Consider the following 21,634-nt stretch of genomic DNA (forward strand, 5'->3'; position numbering starts at 1 on the left):
TGGTTGGTGTCTTTACTACTCCGCACAGCCCCCACCGAAGCCTCCTGCCTTGTAGGGCTGCCTCAGTGCCTGCACTGCCCACGAGCATGCTCTGCTCCATCTAGCAGGGCAAAGGTGAGTATTTTAAATGGATGGTCTGGTACTAACGGCTTCACTGTTGGTATTATCCCCAGTTATTCAAGGAATGGAGTCTTTATATAGACATATGTGAAGCTTTAACAGCAAACTTTGAGAAAGACATGCATAATTGACACAGCACTGCAACTTTCACTATGAGAAGACAACCAAATGACTATTTCCCCAGACCTCTGTTGTGCTGGTGGTGCTTTTCATAGCAAGGGAAGCAGCACTGAAGGCTTGGAAGCATTCATCGCCTTCAAGAGCTTTGCTCATTAGTTTCTTCAATTTCCTTCTAGCTTTAGCTCAATAGAGGTATTTTTAAAACAGAACAACTCACCTCCACAGGGATCAGTGGTGAATAATATGTAGAAATATTTAGCAACAAATATTTGCAGACAATTATGTTTTGTTTTCCTCTCTGAGGAATTCACCACTACTGATGATCTATATAACAGCAAAAGCTGAGATACAACTGAGGAAAAGTCAGTCTGGGATGGCACAGGTAGTAAAACTAATGGGGAAAAGCTGAACAGAAGCACAGATGTCTGTCAAAACCAGACAAAGGAAAAAAATATAATAATCAGAAGTTGTGTGGGAGTAACTTTTCTGTAATACCAGTGAATATAATCTGCTGCTACTTTTGAAGCAATACACATTTGCAAGCAAATCCAAGTTTCTTCCTTTTTTTTTTTCTTAACACCTTTATTTTTCTAGACACGTGGAATTTCCAGGCTGTATAAACGTGCTTGGCTGAACCTCCTACTCTGTTTTTTTTGGGACAGACACAGTGACTGGAACACGGCTGTTCACAGCTCAGTGCTGGGGCTGGCTCCTGTCATCCATGGAACAGGGGAAGGCTCTGTCAGTCTCAGGCATTCTTCTGCTGGCTGCAGAGCATCACCTGGGTGGGGAGCAAGCTCAACTAAACCCCCTTCCCCAGGTTCAAAGGACAGCAGCTGGTGAGCACAGACTCTCCTGTATGCACAGAGGCTGCCAGGGAAAGAAGGGCACTCCAGAGTCTGGGCAGAGGCACTTTCATGGCTCTACAGCTAGCAAGGATTGCTCCAAATGTGCAGAAGCAGCAAAATGTTCCAAGAGTTGATCAGGGAATCATAAAATCATAGTTCAGTTAAGGTTAGAAAAGACCTCTCAGATCATCAGTCCAACCGTCAACCCATCACCACCATGCCCACTAATCTGTGCAGCAAGACAACAGCAAGACTTCCATGCTTTGGTGTGCTTGGTGGCTCCTTGTCCGCTGGGCCCCAGGGAAAAGCCTGGGAGAGAACAGATGCTTTCTGGTGAGCTGTCAGCATGCACAAAAGACATCCAGGAAAAAGTCTCTCCAAAAGGAAAACCTGGAATAGAACAGAAAAGGGAAGTGGCCGGGGGCCTGGGGAAGCAGGGAGGGAAGGAGGCACCAGCAGAACCAGATGTTCGTGTAGCTGTCCCTGGTGTCAGGGAGCAATGTGGCTGGAGCTCATGCTGGTGTCCCTGCAGCTGCACCCACATTTAGGTGCAGAGCATGGAGTTTCCCATGGATACAGCGCAAGGCAGCAAAAATAACCCCCTGAAAGAATGGACCATGTCCTGACCATTGTTTTAACGTTTAGGTAAGTCTAATCTGCAGCTGGAAAGGGCAAGATATTTTTGTCGGGGCTTTCCGTAAAGTTGGAGGAAAAACAAGGGAAGGGTTTGGGAAGCTGCAAAGGTCTGAGGATGGTGGGAAGAAGACTCCACTTGGTGCAACAGATTTTGGTGATTCTGTTGTGCTTTTGTAGTTTGTAGAGATGAGTGAAGATGGCTGGAATTGCTGACTGCTGGGGTGAGTCATCTGACCAAATGTAGACACATTTAGGTTTCCTTAGACTCCCTCCAGAGTCAATGCAGAGCAGTAAATGCTTTGGGATGCAGTTCTCCTTCTGCTGAAGCAGAGATCTAAACCGGGTCACAAAGTCTGTGCCCTCAAAGCACCTGATCCCTCAGCTGAGCATAAGCAGAGCCTGCAATGAGCTGCCCAGCTGAGATGCCCACTGCAGGTAGCTGAGGGAAGGCAGCGTGGAGCCCACCATTAACAATGACCAAGTAGTTTATCAGACTGGAGAACAGTGCAGCCACATCTGGAGCTGGACACTGAAGCAGAGGAATTTTAGATGATGAGGAAGATACTTTAGGAGCAATGTGAACTAAACACTAGAACTGTTTAGTGTAGGTTGGGGTGGATTACCAAACCCCAGAAATTTACCTATATTTCATCTTTAAACAGAAATATTCCAGTTCAAAAGCAAACTAACTCAGGGAACGTCTGGCTGGGGATGCATGTGGACTGAGAGTGAATGTTTATAACATCCTCTTCCTACTTCAGTATTCTGTGAATCTGAATGGCAAACTGAGGACAGGTTTCACCAGCTTCACTGTCTTCTGTCAGGTCTGCCAGTTGCTACACGGCAGCGATGGGAAATGGATGTGATAGGCATTAGTCATGCTGAGCATAGCAGGGCTCTGTATTCCCCGCCACTCCTTCACCAGGGCTGGCAACAAGAGAGAAATGTCACTTTGATTGGGTGTTCCAGGCTGCACCAGGAAAGCAATCATTTTAAAAGGGGTGTGACAGATCAGTCAGGGTTTTGCTCCATAGAACAAAGCAGGACACAGTTGAACCTGGGATGCTGTGGCAATCCTGGAGAATGGGTATCTTCTGGTTTGACTCAGCACCTTTTCCTTCTCCTGTAGGTATGTGTGAATGGCACAGAACTAGACTGGAAGAGAAACTGGAATCAGCTTTGCAGAAGGTCAGACAGGAATTTTTTCCAGGCCAAACACTATAGGTTGGGTTTTTCCCTTTCTTCTGCCTTTTGATTTTTGTTGTTGTTTAACTGGGAGACATTTCACAGATCCTTTTTCACTTCGTATATATATGAGCACACCTTCCTCTGGCATAAAGTCTTCTATGTGAACAAGCTCTGGGGCAGGAGGGCTAGTTTTCTTCCAGTGTCCAACAGGAGGGGCTGCTCGGAGCCCTTTGGGAAGACTCTGGGGCTCCCTCACAGACACACAGCTCTTGTATCACACAGGAGTGTGATACAACAGGTTGTTCACAAAGGGACCAGCTAAGAACACCCCAAGCCTCAAGTCTGAGTGCTACACACACCTTCTTCCCATGCACTGTGTCATTACTCCTGCCCCTCTCGGTGGTCCATCTGATACTCACCACACAGCCCTTGCCATGGTCCAACCTCCTCACACCAATTTTTTACTCACTGCTGCTGGCTTTGTCATTTTGAGACACCAAAGCTGGATGTTAATAGGAACTACTTAATCTTTAAGTCTCTTCCCTTTTTCATGTGTAAAGAACAAATCCTTTTTGAGAGGACATACTAAATATTTAATGTTACGCTACACTTGAGCTTCACCAGAAGTCTCAAAGAAGGTATTTGGGAAATTGTAGGCTTAGCTAATAGCTGTCTTCTTTTTTACCTCCTTAAGAAACAGCAAGTCCGTATGAGGGGAAAATGCGTCAAGGGAAGCACTGTGGTGTATGACTGGAAAATAACCTACAGGGCATCTCCAGCACATGTGAAGTGTTGCTGGTGGCCATCTCCCTGTGGGCTCTGCATCACAGTGTCTGGTACAACACCAGCACCTGGCACAACACCAATATCTGGCACAACACCAATATCTGGCACAACACTATCACCTGGCAATGCACCAACATCTGGTAGAACATTATCACCTGGCACGACACCATCTGGTACAATACCAGTATCTGGTACAATACCAACACCGGGAACAAAAACAACACCTGGCACAATACCAGCACCTGGCACAACACCAACACCTGATACTACAGCAGCACCTGAAACAACACCAGCACCTGGTATAACACCAGCACCTGGCACAACAGCAGCAATTGGCAGGGTGAGGTCCTCAGCTGGGCCACAGCTGTCATGGTCATTGGACATCAGAGCAAACTCAAAACTTAGAAAATGAGAAGCATCAGAACTCAGTCTGGAAAGGACAGATTTAGACCTGCTGGGAATGGCACTTCTCAGTGATGGGATACGACCTTCCCTGCCTGCTATCTGCTGAGAAAATGAACTTAATGCTAACCTCAGCCCAGGTCCTTATCTGGCTGATGCTGGGCGTTCACTCCCTTGCAGCAATAACAGTCCTGGTGCTGCTCCTCCCTCTCCCTTCCAAGTCTGTAGGGACTGTGAAGAGCTGCACAGCCTCATTTGCACTGACATGAAGGAGGCTGGAAAGCCTCACAGGGCAGATGGGGAGGGTGGGGTGGTAGAAAGACATCCCTGAGCTATCCCATGCACTGTGATGAGCCCCATCACCATCCTGTGGGAGGCAGCTCCAACAGCCTTCAACCGGAGAAGAAAGAGCAGTCCACATGGTTAGAGAAGTGGCCCAGCTAAAGAGATACTGAGCTTGAGCAGTTTAAATAGAATAATATATATATATATATATATAAGATATCAGCATGAGGATGATATCAGGTGGAGGTTTTTCACTGAGAGGGCAGTGAGGCACTGGCATTGCTGCCCAGAGAAGCTGTGGGTGCCCAATCCCTGGAGGCACTCGAGGCCAGGCTGGATGGGGCCCTGGGCAGCCTGAGCTGGTGCCTGATCTAGCAGTTGGCAACCCTGCTCACAGCAGGGGGTTGGAACTAGACAGTCTTTGAGATCCCTTTCATCTCAAGTCATTCTATGAATATTTTCAGAAAATCAGGAGTAAACCAGCCTGAAAGGAAACTTGGACCCTTCTGATTTTAACCTTTTGAGAGAGTCTTTTCTGCAGAGAGACCCACTGGGAGAGGCACCCTGAGGCACAGCACTCAGCACCCAGCCCTGGAGCTCATCCTAGGCTGTTCCCTTGTGATGGAGAAGGGTTGATGGTGGCAGGAGTCTGCTCTGCTGTAGAACGCAGCCCTGAGCTGCATGGCAGGATTACTTTCTGGAAGATTTTGCTGTATGTCAAGTGAACAGGAGCATAAAAATACTTTCTAACCACTAATGAGAAACCCAGCAATCCCTGTAGTCTATGAACCACGGAGGTCAGAGATAAGAAAGATCAGTGAAATTAGGTCAGTTGGAGCATCCCTGTACCACTGCCAGAAAACCTTTAAGGGCTGCTTGTAAAGCAGGCGTGCACATTTCAAAGAGCACAGAGGTTGTAAGGTGCCTGAGTGGCCCCTCCAGCAAAGGCAACCCAAAGGCACTGACAGCCCCAGGTGCAGCACAACCCAAACAGCTGCAAGCAGGAGCTGCCAGCCCCCAACCTCCTGCCTGCTGGGCTGCAGCCAGGATGAGACCCCATTTCCATGTCTTGGTTTGTAGGAAATGAGGTCTCAGCTGCTCTGAGAAGTGACAAGGAAAGGAAAGGCCTGTGTACAGCATCACAGTGCTGCTACTCTGCTTTCCAGCTTCCTCGCAACCGTCTGCTAGAGGGGGAATGGATGTCTGTGGGGAATAACGAAGCTATTCATTGCCTCTTCCTATTTACCATGTGGTCCTCTGCTCCACAGCCCTAAAATCATTCTTAGCCATGGCCCTGGCCTGGGAGATGCTGAAGCTGAGCCTGACCTGTGTCCCTCCAGCTGACATCACTTCAGACCTCTCCCTGCAGCACTACTGGATCAGCACACCCGGAGCCAGGCCGTGCAGATGGGGCGCACACGGCAGGCCCTTGCTGGCGGGCTGAGTTTTAGAGCTTTTCCTCCTGAGCTCCCTCCCTTCTCCCTCCTTTCTTCCCATGTCTCCATCTGCTGGAGGACCTCGGAGCAGCGATGCCGGGGCTGCATCACCCGACCACACGCGTGCAGGTGCTTCTGCACACAACAAAAGCAGTTACTGGACTCGAGTTTGCTGATGTTTCCCACTCCTACAGGGGCAAAGATGTCAGTCCCATTTAAGTCTGGTGCTCAGGGGGGTAAAATGCATTTTTATTTTTTGTTACAAGAGAGCTTAATGTAAGATAAATAAATGAAATGTGATGGAAAGGAATAGAAGCTGCATTATTTCTTCAAGGTTTTTAACACTTGTCCATCACAAATATTTAAACACCTTCCCTGTGTATATTTTAGATACTTCTAGTGCTTGTCTGCCAGCAGCTCTCTCATACAGAGCCAAGCCTGCATGCCAGGCCAGGTGTGTGTGGCCATGTGGTGCCCAGCTGTGTGCACAGAACATAAGACATGTTCCTGTCCCTTAGTCATCGCTGTGGCCCTCTGTTGGACTGTCTCTGTTAGCTCTGTGTCTCTTGCACCGAGGAGCCCAGAACTGGGCACAGTTCTCCTGGTGTGTTCTCAGCAGCGCTGAGCAGAGGGAAGGATCCCCTCCCTCCCCCTGCTGGCACCAGGCCCCTCACTGAGCTGCTCCCCAGTGGCTCACTGCCTTCCTCTGCCCAGCTCACCTGCAAAGCACAGGGCTGCCATCACCAAGCTCGGCCACGGTGGTGTTAAAGGTTAAATGACTTCAGGATGCTTCAGTGAACAAAGGAAAATGAGCCGGAGGGGGCTGTTCCCAGCTGTGAGCGAGCAAGGGAGGAAGCGTGGCGGGTGTCTCACACAATGCCAGCCCAACAATCAGAGGAACTCGGAGAGGAAGAGACCAGAATAACTGTGTGGGGCAGCCCGCAGAGCTGGACTCGAATAAAGGACCAAGGGACAGCTGATCTGTGTCAGGTGAGGGGGAGCCAGCAGGGCAGGGGGACAGAACAGGATGGCAGAGGGTACAGCTGCTGGCTCATGGTGAGCCTCAACCTGCCCTGGTTGGGAGTTCACTGTGGCCAGCATGGGACGCAGGGTCCTGCCCTACATGTGGAGCTGGGGAACAAACAACTGGCACAGCTGTGGGGTGAGCAGAGGTCCACACTCTTCCCCTTTTGGAAAAGCATGACCACAGCTCGTTCTGTAGCCTGACCGCACCAGGGGGGAGGTGTTTTCCATAGTGCTTGCCTGAGAAGGAAAGGACTTGGCAGCGAGTGTCCCCAGTGGGGAGCTGCTATCCAACACAGCCAGAGACAGCACCCATCCGCCCGCCTTGTATCAGCCACCCCTGCAACCTGCATGGGATTGTGCAGCCTGTACGAATGCAGTGGCTCCAGTAAACAGTCTCCTTTAAAAACAAGCAAACAGAGCAAAGTTTCCTTGTCAGCCTTTGTTTGAGAACAAGAGTCTCCCCTTTGGCTATTGCTGAAATGGATTTGTTTCTTCATCGCAGATATTCCCTATATAAAATATATAGTTTATTCGCTTTGATCTGCCCACATGCAGCACTTGAAGCTGATTCCAAGTTTTATACAGTTAAATACTACCACATGCTTCCAGAGCTGGATACAGCCTTTTCTATAAACTAGCATAAATCAGAGTAAGAATTTGAACTGCTTCTTGCCAAAACAGAGGGTGTGCCTCTTGCCCGAGTTCAGCTCTTTTCTTCTTCTCTGCTCCACTCACAGCTAACCTGCAGCTTAGCAGCCTGGCTTTACACAGTGTCCTTACTACTCATAAAGGGACAATGCAGCCTCTAGGAAGCACATAAGGAATGTCACAGCCAAGTTCATCAATGGCCACAGAAGTTCTCCCAGTTCTGGTTAATCACTCGGTGGCCCAGTTACGTTTGGTCATCAAAACTAAGAAAACTTGGGAAAAAAACACAAAAGGAAAAAACTGCCATCTGTGGGATATGTGAGACAGCCATACATCACAGGGCAATTGTCCTCGTCTCACCACCCGTGGAGTCATTGCAAGCACAGGAATGTCATTCATCACCACAACAGCCCTGTTTGGCTGCAGAGCAGTACATCCTTGTCTCTGTGGGGACCTGAGCCCTTCTGCATCCCTGGGAAGGACTGAGGGAAAGGGCTGGATCCCATGGACACAGCAGGTCTGCCAGGTGTTGTGCGGCCTCCTGTCCTTTGGGCAAAGTCCATCTACTTTGGAATGCTCAGCCCAGGAGCTCATGGAAAACACAGGACACAGTCCCATCGGGAGGGTTCTTTGGAGCAGTTTGAGCATCCATTTGATAGCAAGCTACAGTACTAATTAAGCACTCACTGCTGTTTACTTTTGCAATGGGAACAACTGATCCTTCTTCCTTCTGAGTGCCATCTCTGACCCTAATTCCTTTCTCTGCACACAGCCAAGCATAGCTCAGATGAAGAAACAGTAAGAGAGATTAAGATTCTGGGCTTCAGCTAGTAATATAAATCAGCTTCGAAACAGCCACTTTTCTTTTGTCCTAATTAAAGAAAGGCATCAGTACCAACCAGTCTATGATCACATTTTGTTATAACATTGTAGAAATGCACTGTAGAAATATGTGACAAAGACTGAGGGAGAGCCCAGAATGGCCTTTTGGATCACATCATTGCATATGTGCGTGAGATGGAAAGAAGAGAACATAGAGGATGACGGGAGAGAAGTAATACACCTCTTTTTCCAGTTCTACAAAGCTAAGTTATAATGTAAGTGTTTCAGGACTGCAGCAATGGGAGGGGAAGTGCGTTGGAGTATAAAACATATGAAACATCTCATGGCAAAGAATAGCTGAGAAATGCCCAGCAATAACAAAACTTCAGTTTCACATCTGTTCTTAAATATATAAAACATTTAAAACTCCACTGGGCAGTTCCTGCTGCCAAATCTGGATGTTCTGGACCTCATATTAACACAGTTTTCTCTCTGTTACCAGCTACTGAAGTTTCAAAGCAAAACGTGCCGCCCTTCGCTGTGGTTTTCCCGTGTCCTTTTGCTGCTCAGTGTCCCATATGGCACTGATGTTAGATGAGAAGCTTTGCTAAAAACCCTCCCCTGCTACAGGGAGAGAGTATCCTCCTGCAAACACAGCGCCTTTGCAGATCAGTGTCTTTGAAGGCAGGAAAATGTCACATGTATTTTTTAAACCTGGAGTACAACCACCTTCCCGCTGGCCATGTCAGCACTGCAGCCACCAGCTGAGACTGTGGTTTTGTGAGCAAAACACTGAGACCATTTTCTGCCTCCAGCCCTGCAGGTACCCATGCCATTACTCCATCAGTGCTGCCAGCACCCCTGGGCCCACCTCACCCTGCCAGAAGGCATATTGTGCATGTAAGTAAGTAAGTGCTTAGGTAAGTGAAGGGACTACATGGACAGAAGATCCAAGAGGGCAATATGAATCACCACGTGTACTTGTAAGGTGACATGAGTCTGAAGAGTGAGGTGCAAACCCAGCACCTCCTGATGCAGCCCCACATGGACCCTTCTTCCACCTGCCCAGAGCAAAGCAGCCCATCTGTTGCATCTCAGAGAAAAGCAGGTGAAACCAGTGGTGTCTGTGGGCCCACACAAACATTCCCCCATCACCACAGTTGTTTATATTATATGGCAGGTGTGACATTCAAGGTTTGAAGGCTGGGTGGTCCTATGTGTCCCAGGAGTGGGACCCAGTGATCCATGTGTGTCCCCTCAACTCAGGATGTTCTATGATTCTGTGATCACACTGCAAGAAGCCGCACTCAGTGCCATGCTCTGTACTCCCATTTCCCATAGCCACCATGGAAAAGGACAGCAGCAGTGCTCCTGTCACCGCTTATCAGCATCCCTGTACCACAGAGAGCCAGAAAGCACTGGAGTTTGCTTTAATCATCTCTCTCTTCTCTGCATGTGGCCACAGAAAGTCAGACATGATCAACCTCAGAGCCCAGGTAGCTGCTGCTGTGCTGCTCTGCAGGCAGGGCAGGGCAACGGCCTGTGTGGATCTGGGCCTTTCACGTCTGCGATGCAGTGCTGCAGAGCAGCATTCCTGCTGAGGAGCATGGCCACTTACATCTACTGTCTGTTCCCATCCCACCAGTTCCCTCTGCACTGGTCTTTGCAGCCCCTTCTTTATTTATTTATGGTGTTAGGTGGTTTGGAGGGCTAGCAGCTTGAAATGTGGCACCTCCCAAGAAAGAATTCAGCCTGAATCATGTATTTTAATAGCCCATATTTACTATTTCACTTTCCTCTCTTCCACCTGGAAAAGCTTGCAGAATTAATAGGGATTAACCTTATTCATATTACTCTATATAATATAACCCTGACAACTGGGTTGTGCTGAAGTTACTCTTTGGTCACTTGTAGATTAACAGAGATTGACACCATCTAATTCATTTTCTGTTAAAGGAGAAAAAGCATTATATATGGGATTCCTCCCATCTTCTGTTCAGGTCTATAGGTAGGACCCACTTCCTCTCCAGGTTAAGATGGTGTGCTCCAGAGCATGGCATTTAACTTGATTCTTTCAAGTTCTGGTTCCCAGGAGGATGTGGGTACAGGCAGAGAGGCACAGGGAGTGAGTTGTGCTTCTCACCATCAGCTGGGGGCTATTGCGAATGGGCAGGCGGAGGCCAAAACTGCATGTCTGAAAAACCTGCTGTTGTTTCCAATGTGGAGAGCCGCCTTCTGCTCGAGGGGGCAAACATGAAAGGCTGATGAGCAGTTTGGAATAAAACTGTCATTTCAGAGCACACCTGCTCTGCTGAAGCATGAGGTTGGAGTGTCGGGGGGCGGCAGTGCCCCGTGCTGCACTCAGTCCCAAAACCCACACGGCATCTCCCCACAAGCACCACTTTGATTTTTACAGCTCCAATGGCAGGTCATGCAGCTAAAATCAGCTCGCATCTTCCATTAGCACATTTTAACATCATTAATCTTTCAGGGAAATCCTGCCGTGCTGCAAGGCACACGCCGGGCAGCAGGTTAAATTTGTGTGTTTGAGCAGCACCATTTCACCTTCTCGCTGCAATGACATGGTGGTCCTTCCTGGGACTCTGACAACATCAGCAGCAGTTTCAGTGCTGGTACAGGGGTGAGGTTAATGGAAACCCTTCAGCAGAGATCTCCTTTGGAAAATAAAGCTGAAGTTTTCAAAGCTACACTAGGGGGACATATGAGGAAAAAAGACTTGCGATTGGTGGAGGAACGTCAGGTTAGGGAACATTTCATTGATTCACAGAATCATAGAATCATAGGGGTTGGAATGGCCCTCTGGAGACTATTGAATTGAACAAGCTGGACATACACAGGTCCTTGGGATGTCATGGGATGCATCCACAAACGCTGAGGAAAGTGGCCTATGTCAGTGCAAGGTCACTCTTGATCGTCTTTGAAAGGTCAAGGTAACCAGAAGAGGCTGCTGAAGACTGGAAGAAAGAAAATGCTCCTCTAAAAACTACGAGATCAAAGACTTGGGGATCTACAGACCAATTAGCCTGATTTCAGTCCTGGGGAGGTGCTGGAGCAACTGATCTTGAAAACGCATGAAGAACAAGAAGGTACTGCAAGTGGTCAGCATGGATTTATGAAAGGAAAATTACACTTGATCAACCTGGTAGTCTTCCACAATGAGATGGCTGTCTTGGCAGATGAGGTAGATGTTACTTATGCAGACTTTAGTAAGGTTTTTGACACTCTCTCTCTCTTACCAACCTCATGGTTAAGCTGAAGAAGTATGGGCTAGATAGACAGTCAGATGGACTGAGAACTGGCCAAACTTCTGGGCTCAAAGTGATGTGATCTGTGGCAAGAGTGCAGCATTATGCCAGAGGTGTAGCCCAGGGGTTAATACTGGGAACAGTATTATTTAGCAGCTTCATTAGTGGCCTGGACAATGAGATGACTGTTAACCTCAACCTTTCTGCAATTCTGTACCACCCAGCTTAAAAGTGATCTGATTTTTATTTCTCCATTCAGTTTTTGATACAAAGACTTTTTAATGAATGATGGAACGGCTTTTTGTTGGCAAGGAGGGCTAATCTCATATCCAGGACTTCATCAACTCTCAGACCAAAGGAAAAAGTCTATAGACCTTCACAAGGACTAAACAGTTCTGCTACCAGGTGTACTTAACAGGGCTTGAAGAATTAGCCTGAAATAAAAGGAATTCAGCAAAATGAATTTTACCGTTTTCTGGTGGATGTTTGCAAGAAAATGAACACGCCTCCCAAGAAAAATCTATTTCAAATTCCACTTTAGAAAAAGCTGTGAAGGGAAGGGTTTCACAGCTCGTTTGGGACTTCAGCAAAGCCCTCTAAGCAGCAGCCTCACGCTCCTGGTTCAGGAGGAAAGGTTGGGCAGAGCTTTGCAGGGATCACTTTGGTACCTTTGACGTGTTCTTCCACAGAAGCATCTATTCTGTCTCAGAAATTATATCATTTTTTTTTGCACAGTAACACAGACTCGCACTGAGAGAAAGAAGCTGAGCTGAGGGAGTGAGGGCCGATGTCAGGAGGTCAGTAGCAGGCAGAACAGATGCATAATTTCATTCTGAGAGATCACCTCCCTGTATGAGCAGCCTCTGATATCCTTCCCACCAAATATTGGTGGCAGGCTGCCTTTTGGAAAGGGACCCCACTGCATAAAGAAGTGATTTATCATCTTCTTCTTTGAGATGTTTTTACTGGAAGGGCCAAATATACTCTTTGCTCTTCGAGGTTTTCCAAGCGCTGTGATGGAACATTTCTAAACACACTCCAGCAAAGCCCACCAACACACTCTTTGCTTGGCTGGGAGCACACAGGAGGGTGGGCATGCTCAGCTTCATGGGCCATGGGCTCATTGGTGGCAGCCTGAGCCCTGTGGCACCACAGGCACCTTCATCCAACAGCAACAATTCTCAGCCAGGGTGCAGCTAAGCAGCAAATGTTTTCTGACAGGGAACAGCAGTGTGAAGTTTAGTCTTCTGTGCTGCGCTGAAGCCATTCAAAGTTATGATCTACAGCATCTCCCCACCCACCAACTTGCTACTCCTGGGAGCAGACCACCCAATGCCTCTTTCTCAGTGTAACAGACTCCTGTGCTGTGCTGTCCCAACGTGCTAAGGAGCAGAGAGCTTTCCAGCCTGCCACCTTTGCCATTGTCAGAGACTGGCTATGGTTAAAGCCTATGCAAATAGCCTTCTTTTATTATTGCCAGAGGTAAACTCAACATTTCTGAAGCAGAATTGTGCTGGCAACGTGCTAAGCACGAGGAAGGCAGCAAGCAGTACCTGCACAACAGGAGGTGGCTCTTCGCCATCAATGTTCAGAAGGACAAGATCTGTCCAGAGCATGGACTTAATGCCACAAAGGTGTCAGTGATGCAGCAATCAAGTACTGAATAAACTGGGAGGCACAGGAGAAAGTAGATAGAAGGTAGTTCTAAAATCCAGGTGCTTGTAGCAGGCAGATCACAGCCCATGTCCATTGGGCATCCCTGCTTTCAGGCATAGGGCTCCGTGATGCAGTGTGTGATACAGTCACTCTCACATTGTCTGTCCATGCTCTCTGGTGTTGGGAAAAAAACAACAAAGAAATCACTTCAAGCTGTGTAAACGCCTTAAAAGGAAGAAAACAGAATTAGTATTTTTACACTGTTGGTTTGCAGATGAACTTTTTCCCTCCAGTGCCGTACCAGGAGAAAACGTGCTGTGCGTTATATCCCCAGCAGGGCTCCAGCAGCACAGAAATACTCCTACAGTGTTTGTGGAGGAGATGTAAATGTGTGAATTAGTCTCTTTTCATGTTAATGGATTTATTCACTTCTCTGAGCCGGCATTTCTGTTTCCTGGTACAAACAGAGCACTCCAGCCAGGCATCTCAGAACTGGAAGTGAACCCAGCAATTGACCAGGGCCTGAGCAGGAGCAGGAGAGCTGCAGGCTTCCCCAGGCCTCTCTCAGTTAAATTCCCCTACTCCGTCTCCACTGATTATCTACAAAAAAAGAGTGAAGATGCTGTACTTGCCAGGCACTGAAAAAAGCCTATAAGCTGACATATAGAGGCCCACATTAGCAGCAGAACAGCCTTGAGCTTGTGTCAGAGTTTGGCCTAGTTCAGCCTAGTTCTGTGACAAACGCACCACAGATACCACAGTTCTAGGCCGAACCAGGCCACCAATTCCAATTCTCCGAATATTTAATGACAAAGAGATTATAATAGACTATCTGCAGAGTTTCTTTCAGTTCACAGCTTTTCTCCTACATTTTCCATCAAAAGGAAGCTGCTGCTTCGCTTGCTGCTGTTCAAAATCAGGCCTTTTGTAGAAGAGCTGGAAGTGCTGGAAAACAGTTCAAAAATCATAAATCCATGACAGCTTGCTCCTGATTCAACACCCAAGCTCAGCGGGGTGCAAAAGCCATACTAACCCCAGAGCTACACGTTCTTGAGCTTTATGGGATTTGGGCCATCTTGTCAGCAGCACCCTTGAGTGTTAATGGAGAAAAATAAGGTGGACTATGCTTATCTTAATAAAACAGACTAAATCTAATAAGCTACTTTAAAATATAGCTTTATTTAAATTTCTGTTTTAAATAGATGCATATAAAATAGCTTAATAGAGCTTAATTATGACACCATATTTAAATACAATCTTTAAACCTGACAATTAACGTTCGAGTAGTAAAGTTTTAACAAAGGGCCTTTTTCCATCCTCTGATCTCCCACTCCTTATCCTGATCTTACGGATATCAAGACAGGAAGGTTGAAGTGTTTCTCATGATCTACATTCCTTTCTTGCTTTTCTTTTTTTCTCCACTCCAACAACAAACAGTAGTGGCAGTGTTAAACAAGGTTATAGTATCTTGGTTTATTAAAAGCATCACCATTATCTGAACATCTGAAACGATTACATGTTTGTCACAGCACCAGCTGAGCTATTTCTTGGATCAGTTTTCAGGTTCCAGATGAGTTCCCATTCTCCCATATACACAGTAGCTCATTTACAGAAACAAAGAGCAGCCCGGATGGGTGACTGACTCACCAGACCTACCGGCCATTCATCACAGCGTGATGCTTCCACAGAAGACATGCCCTGTTTCTTCTTCCCAGCATAAACCACTGTGTCATTGAAAATGACAGTAGTTTCTCAAAGATGCCTAAAAGGGTTGGGATTGAACATTGAAGCCCATTGAAAATTCAAGTTTGCATTTACATGCAGATGCTTCGTTGTGCCTGATCTCGGTGTTCTGTTTGGACTGTATTTGTGTGCATTTTGTGCAAGAGCACTGTAGCAGAAACCAAAAACTCTTCCAATATTAGAATACATATATATGTAATATAGACTATATATTATATGTTATACATATTTATGTCCTTATTCATAATGAGCAATGATCAAGATCTTCAGCTGGTGACTTCTGCTGACAGCTCTCAAGCTACAGGTGCTTCCACAGTCACACTGCCCAGGGCTTCAATCTGCTTTCACTGACCTGTAGGCAGGTAGACAGAATTTCCTTGGCTTTGTTTAAATTAAGCCCCACCAGTAAGAAAAAAGTAGATTAAATCAAATTCTCATGTTGAGGCTGAAATAAAAATGTCAGAGTTACCACCCACTTTCCTTCTGAATTGTGTTGCAACTTAACATCTTTAATTTTAAATTTATTATTGCCTCACTTGCTATTTTTCCTCTACAAGACAGATTTTCATACAATAATTAACTGTACCTCTGAGAAAAGAATTGCTATAAATGGTTAGGTCTAAATGGAGGGAGGAGAACAGTCTCCAGAAAGTCCAGATTGTGCTAATAAACATGCCAAGAAAAAGTAGGATCATCAGACAACATCGTGTCCAGCCATCAGGATTTATTTCCTCCTTTCCAGAGAAAAATAAATGAGTGCATGATCTGATCTTGGAGCGCTGCCTCCAACTGCTTCAAAATCTATTCAGATCTCAAGGTATGGGGACAAAGTAAATGCTTCCTTAATTGTGTATGATGCAGGGCCTAATCAAACATGACTCTGGCTGCAGTCCTTGCCATAACACACTCACCCAGAATCATAAGGCACTGCACATTTTTCCCTGCGTTAGAAGAAGAATCTGACAGTCAGCATCAAGGAGACGCATCGGTTAGGAAAGAGTTCAGTGCCCAAACCAGGAAGGCATAATACACGCCTCTGTTTCTTCTGGGTGTAGAGCAGTATTATTTATAGTGCTTCTGTTTATGTAGCTGATGGTCACAAAGAATGAACAAGCCTGGAAATTGGTGCTGGAGGTGATTGAAAGGAAACATGCAGGAGCACGCCATGCTCTTAAGGGTGGATAGCATCATCCAAAGCTACCAAATGAAAGCAGTCCCAGCTCCCTCCCATGGTGCACTTACATAGGGACAAAGATAAGAGCTTACCTCTTGATCTTCAAATGCTAAAGGCTTTCCTGGAAGGAAGAGACAGCAGGGGAGAGCCAGCAGACTCCCACAAGAAGGCACGTTGTGACAATGTGCAGTGAGGCGTCCAATAAAGCATTACAATGCATTAGACAACACGATTATCCCCAACATTGCTTCCTGCCAATATATAAGGCTGGTGTTGGCTGGGTAGGTTAAAACAAAACTGACAGGTGAACAGGTTTCTGATGCACTATTGTAGACTCTAAAAGGCACAGAGATGCAATCAAAACCAGAGCCAGGTTACCTGCTAATTTCCCCTGACTCTTAAGTACATGAAGTATCTCCATGAACATAAACTGCTGTCAGCTAATCTCAGTGGAAGAGTGTAATTGAGTATTTCCAGGGGCCTTCTCCTTGACACAGACACAGATTTTAAGCAGAGAGCTTGAGTAAAGAGTAAATGAGCTGTTTAACCTGAAGAACTAAACCTGCTCATGTACGGACAGTGTCCAGCTATGCCAGCTAGACAGCAAGTATTTCACAGCAAATTGTTTATAGCCTACCTCTGCCAGGAGGACAATTTAAGTACTAACAGCACAGGGTATTTTTTCTGCAACGCTTCCCATTCCCAGACTTCTTTGTAAAGTCTGCAAACAGAGATGCCAACATACCCCATTCTGACCTACATAGCAAACAATTGGACTGTGTTCCTGCTGTGTTATCAGAGAAATGAATCACTGTCGCGTCTCCTCAATGTCCTGGCAAGACAGGGAATTTTCTGCTGGGAAGTGGTAGATGAATCCCGCACCTACTGCTATCATGACACCAACTGCATATTTTCTGTTTATCACAGTGAAGAAAAACACCCAGCAGGAAAAGGCTCAGCTTTAAATTCTGCTTTTTGCCAGTACAAACATGGGAGCAAGCGAAGCACAACTTTGAAAGCTCCAGCTTACCAAACTCCAGAAGAAAGGGGGGGAAAAAGTTCATCAATCTCTTTAGAAAAACAGAATAAAGATTCAGAGAACATTCACTGCACCCCCGACATTCACATCATTTGTGCAAATATGAGGAGTGGCAGCGGCCGCACTGTAACATCATCATCTGCTATCTCTGCATCTGAGCAAAATGTGAGGGTTGTGTCCTGCTGTTATTGGAGTCAGGAGGAAAAAAACTGGCTGGGAATGGGGAATAGGGATGACAAACAGTTCGCCTTCTCAGGCTGAAGGATCAGGTAAAACAAACAGATGACTTCAGAAGCCCCTGGGTCGGCTTGGCAATGAGAGGTCCCCACTGAATCAGAAAGATTAACTTCAGAGGAAGGCATCCATTCCTACTGGGAACAAGCAGCTGGCAGCCCTGAGCATTTATAGACTCCTACAGCAATGGTGGGTAGGTCTGGAAAAGTCTAGGAGATTCAGACTAGGTGTCTCTGAATGAAGTCTGCATTAACCTATGTGATTTGAAGCTTCTCTCTTATCAGCATTTGGAGCATAAAATCATATCACTTATGCCTAACTGCCACATACTTGTAACCCTACCCATGTGGGATAGAACTAAATCAAGACAGAGATGTCTGTATCCTCCCTTTATAATTCATAATGATACAGGCAAGTTTTTTTGCCGGGGCAGGGTCAGGAACTTTAGATAGTCTGCTCGAAAATAAGAATTCTCTCACCATTAAAAGATTTCATTCAGTTTGTCAGACATCCGCAAAAATATTTCTGCTTTCTCCATCAGAAACCATGTTGTGTGAGTAACACAGACTTCACATACCACCATTTGCTTGGACAAAATATTAATCATAAAGTCATGTTGGAATGCAAGAAATTCTCCATCTCTATTCGCAACTCAATAGCACTCACTTTGACCTTTGTTTGTTTGGAAGATCCTGAAAGATAAACACCTTTGCTGTGGGAATATAAGCTAGCCAACACGTAGCTCAGCTTTCTTAGCATTGTTTACTTGCTTTTTGTTTTTGCAAACTCTTTAGATGTATTTCTCTAGACTCTGAGGGGTTCTGAGGTCAATAGTTAAAGCCATTGCTTAGGGAAATGCATTCTCATTTCAGTATGCAACAAAAACTGCCCGCATCTGAGGAAGGAAAGCACCAGATAGTTTAATTTATCGCACCAAAGACTCCAATGGCACAAGAGAACAGCAACTTACTGAACAAACACAGATCTTTTTACTTTGTTATTTATCTCCTAGAGGAAATAATAAAAATAAATAAATAAATTGCTGCAAAACACTTTAGAGACTGAGAATATTGCCTACGCTAAAGAGGGGACCTAAAAGCATAAACTTTGTGTGGGAAAGGAGTGAGAGCCTGGTCCTATCTGTAAGCACTAGGATCTTTAGGGTAACTCAGAATGGCAATATTCCATGTTCCTAAGCCAACTGCAAGGCAAAGCCTCTTAAAGATGGATTTCATTGCAGAGCTAGAGTAGCTAAGGTCTTTAGAGTCTCCACAAAAGAGATTATGGTAGTTTCAAATGAGATCTTCCTTTCCAAGCTCCTGTATCAAGCAATTAAAGCAAACACGCTTCTGTTGGGTGTCTAAAGATAATTTTCATAATAAAGATCACCTAAAGATGTACAAAGCCGCTCTCTATACTGTATTTCTGGAGTCACTACATCCCTGAGTGCCACTTCAGCTTGGAGTCACTGATGCTTCTTTTTTGCTCACTGCAGTGGCTGAATACTCACAGTAGCATATACTGAATTTGTAACTTCCCTTTCAGTATGCTCTCTCAAATCCCATCCTTTTATAATAGCATCACTGGGAGAATGACATAAATTAATGGAGGAATTTTTTACTGACAGTTTGTTATATGCATTTCTTTCCACCATGTGATTGTTTTTGATGAATAATCTGATAGTAATTACCATTTATCTATGAGACCTGTATGAATTCTTCCAGTTCTTCCTCTCATCCTGAAAATCACCAGCGATAGCTCCTAGAAAAGGACTTTAGACAATCAAAGTTTAGATGTAAGCATACGGAAAGCATTGAAATAATACTGCTTTTCTAACAATCCGGTGTCTAACGTGAAGTTTTCTCCGCAGGAACAGCAGTTCCTGCAGTTTTGCTTCTGTCCAACATAAGAAAAAGAAATATGAAATTGTAGGAATTGTTCCACCCTATGGAGTGAGCAACACAAATGGGAGCCAATGTCTTTGTAATTGGTGTGCGCTGACCTGTCCCCATTTGGGCTGTGCTGATAATACCTACAGGACGTATTCTGGGAGCTGATCCATGCGAGATTCCAATACAGGACTGCACTGTTTACATTTACTACAAATTTGTATGCACAAGAGAGCTCAGCATGGGAACAAAAACCCATCTCGGAAGGCTTTCTGTAAAACAAATTGAACATGATGTTCCCTATAGTAACAGTGGAAAACAAATCTTTTTCAAAGGGTAGAGTGCCTCAAAGAGTTTGCACCAAATTCCTGTTTTCTCATGGTGTTAGACACATCTTAGATGAACAAAATCCTTGAAAAGATGTGTGAGTACTGGTGAGGCCCACCACAACTGGCTGGCTGATCTCTCTGCAGGCCACAGAAAAGGCACTGCAGGCCATGGAAAAGGCAGGCATCTCCTAGAAGGAGCCCAGCAGAGGGCCACAAGGATGATAAATGGCCTGGAGCATCTCTCATATGAGGAAAAGCTGAGTAACCCTGGCCTGTTGAGCTCAGGGAAAAGACTGAGAGGGTAACTGATAAACGTTTATAAACATCTAAAGGGAGGTGGGAGGCAAATGGACGAGGCAAGGTTCTCCATGATGGTATGAAGCAATTGGACAAGGAGTAAAGGCCTAAAACTTGAACACAGGAAGTTCCATACAAATATACAGAATAGTTCTAAGGGTGATGGAGCACTGGAACAGTGAAAAGGGACAGGAGAAAAAGAACTAGGAAGGAAGGGAAATATTCATGATCAATAGCACAGGAGAGATTCCACAAGGAACTAGTGAGGAGAAAGGCAGACATGTACCTGCTGCAACCTCCTCCTGCAGGACAAACCTGGCAGAGTACTGTACTCCCACAGTGATACTGAATGATTTCAGATTTGAAATGGTTAAAAATCCACTTGTCATTGAGGACTTCATAGTGGCATCAAACAAGCTGCCTGTTAGGTGTGGAGAAGTAGGCACCATCTGATCACAGAATCACACAGAACCACTGAATTGTTGGGGTTCAAAGGGAGCTCTGGAGATCATCTCGTCCAGCCCCCCAGTTCATGTCGGAATGGCACATACCTGAACCAGTGTCTCCACACAGTGCTGTGCAGCCCTGCAGATGCTACCACACAGTCAAAGCCAGCTCAGAAATGTGCAATATGCCACTTTTCTGTCCTGGCAGCCTTGTATTTACAGCCTGTGGTTTTCCTCCAGATCCTTTTAGAAATTAATCTTTAGGCTGCATTTGAACATCCTAATTGGGCTCATATGAGTGGCTGTAACTCGGCCAAGCTGGTGAGAGCAGCTTTCAGCTGTGAACAGTGAAGAGAGGGCTACTACAACCCCCAGTTAAGTGAGGCAGCGATTGAAAGTAAGTGATGGGAACAAGAGAGATTACAAGAATACCAAAAAGATGAAAGCTGCCTCAAATGTATGGATGCAAATGTGTGTAGCCCGGGGAACAAGTGGGAGGAATTCATGCTGTTGATACATCAACATTGGAACAGCAAGACGATGGTGATGGAGGACCCAACATTGTGGCTGTGTCTCAGCCAAGAGCATTATCCGCAAGTCCTCTCACAGCCAATGGCTGAAGATCACAGCTTTGGAGTCCCACGAAGCCCCAGAGGAATAGTGGAATAGTAGCAATTGCAGCAGAACCCACTCCTGAAACTCTTGTGAGTGTCAAAATCTATGGAAAAGGGGAAAAAAACAAAACAAAAAACAAAACAAAAAAAGCAAACCTGGCAACAAGTGTGAACTTGAAGTTAATGTCCCAGAGAGCATTTAGTCAGGGCAAGGAACTTTGAAATGCTTCCAATTTCTCTCAACAATTAAGAGTCAGGGAATGTAAGACTGCACTAAAAAGTATTCCCAGTGAGGGGAAGGGGCAGGGGGTCAAAAATGTGTTTAATTTACTGATGTTCCTTACTCTGTGTTGCTGGGGAGGACACATGTATCAGCAACAAGTCTGAGAACTAAAACTTACTGCCTCACTCTTGCTGAGACATCATTCAGAGCCTGTGAGCTTTCAAGTACAGACCATCTCCACTCTGTTTTTTTGACAAACATCCAACCCTTGTTTTTACTGACAGAACCATATTGGTGGCTGCTAACCATCATCAGTGCAATAAGGCTGCTGCCCTCAGGAACTGTAATCACATCGTCCCTTTTGATTTGCTACATACACTCCTCAAGGTGTCATCCTTCACCTGCAG

This window comes from Coturnix japonica, chromosome 2 (assembly GCF_001577835.2).
Source record: "Coturnix japonica isolate 7356 chromosome 2, Coturnix japonica 2.1, whole genome shotgun sequence".
NCBI lineage: Eukaryota > Metazoa > Chordata > Aves > Galliformes > Phasianidae > Coturnix > Coturnix japonica.